Raw genomic sequence first — 1,821 nt, 5'->3', positions numbered from 1 at the left:
CCCGCGCGCTCGCGCTCGCCGCGCCGGCTCCCGGCTCGGTTCCCGAGGCCCGATCCCCGGGGGCTCGGCCGCCACAGCCCTGTCCCCGCTCAGTGACCAGGCTGGCCGGCCCGGCTCCCCCACGAAGCGCGCCGCACCACGTGATCGCGGCGAAAGGCCCGCGCGTCCCACACGCTCGCGGCCGCAGGGCGGAGTCCTGGGCCGGGAGCTTCGGCTTCGAGGTGGGGACACCTGTGGCTCACGCGTGCCGTTGCTTTCCGGTGGAATAAATAGAATTTTCTATGTGCTTATTACTCGCAGCAATTATTTTTAATGGAATAATACGACACAATGTCATCACTTATGGAATATTGTAGCAAAATTAACTTGCTATGGAGGAATGGTCATGATCTATTCAGAAGGCTGTCCAGAATGATTCCATTTTTGTCATAAAAATAGACATATGAGCATATATAACTAGAATGTGTGTCTACACAATAACTGATTTACTATACCTAGAAATATAACACTGTAACAAACATAAATGTATTGTGTTTTATATATAGCATATAATTTTTAGATAGGTCTGGAAGCGTGCATATTAATGTTGCCTAAACATTTTTTTTTTCTTTTTTGTACAGGGGATCAAACTCAAGACCTTGAGCTTGCCAGGCAGGCACTTACGCCGCCCAGCTATCTCCTCGGCCCTTAAACAGTTTTCTTTAATAGGGAGATTGTAGGCTGTTTTATGTATTTTGTGATTTTTTTTATTTCCTTCTTGTTTTATAATAACGAGTATTTTTAGTTGAGAAGAAAATAAACTTGAAATTCGTTGAGAGCCTAAAGGATGGGCAGAAGGAGCCTGGTATGGTGCCCCCTCGTGGCAACGAGGGTGCACTGCCTTTCGCTGTGGTCCAGCGGCAGTCCGTTTGCCTCATGGTCCTGAGCCTGGGACCCAACGCCTCTCTCCTACTCCACAACTTGGGCCGGAAGTGCACCGGGGGAGCGTCCCAGAGGCGTCCCCTCTCCTATATAAAAATGCACTTGCCTGCGAGCTGTCTTTCCTTCCAATTTGCATGTCCCCTCCACTAGGGCTGGACTCATGTGGGCCTAAAGTTTGTATAATTTGGGGTAAAATTAGGAAGGAAAACAAAACAACAAATGACATGACAAATGTGAAAGTAGGTGCAGGAGAGGCGTTCTGAAGCTCAGAATATTAGTTTCCTGGCAAGAGCCTGGATTTAAAAATTTAAAGAAGATGCAGGGACCGGGATTCGATCCCTGGCGTGCTGTGCTGGACCTGCCCCCAGGGCTGGCTGAGATGGCCATTGAGACTGGGCATGGTGGCGCGCACCTGTAATCCCATTGTTTGGGAGGCTGAAAACAGGAGGATCACTACGAGTTCGATCTGTGTAGTGAGATCCTGTAGACCCTGTACTAAATACAAAAAAGAAAAAAAAAAGTCAGCACAGACCTCAGCTTGGTCTCTGAGACTGGAACACGGGGTGGTGTAGGGATACCTGGGTGTTCGAGACCCGAAGGTTTTGTCGTGAGCTGATTGAAGGCCTTGGACAACCCAGCTGCTCCCGGGGCCTTCTTGCCTTATATTTAAACCAGGAGGTTGGAGTTGATCATTTTGGAATTGTCCTTTCACTAACTCGCTTTAGTACTAGATCCAGCTGAAGACCAGTGCCTCCTCTCTTGCCATGGCCTAGCTGCTGGGCACTGCATGGTTATTTGCTTATGTTCTCATGACCACCCAGGGTTGGCCAGCCCCTTTCCCTAAGTCTTCAGGGGAGCTGCTCCCAGACACCTCGAAGGAGGGTCTTCCTCTTGCTTAAC

This window comes from Octodon degus, unplaced genomic scaffold (genome assembly GCF_000260255.1).
Source record: "Octodon degus isolate 3935 unplaced genomic scaffold, OctDeg1.0 scaffold00027, whole genome shotgun sequence".
Taxonomy (NCBI): domain Eukaryota; kingdom Metazoa; phylum Chordata; class Mammalia; order Rodentia; family Octodontidae; genus Octodon; species Octodon degus.
This window is presented reverse-complemented; position numbering follows the sequence as displayed.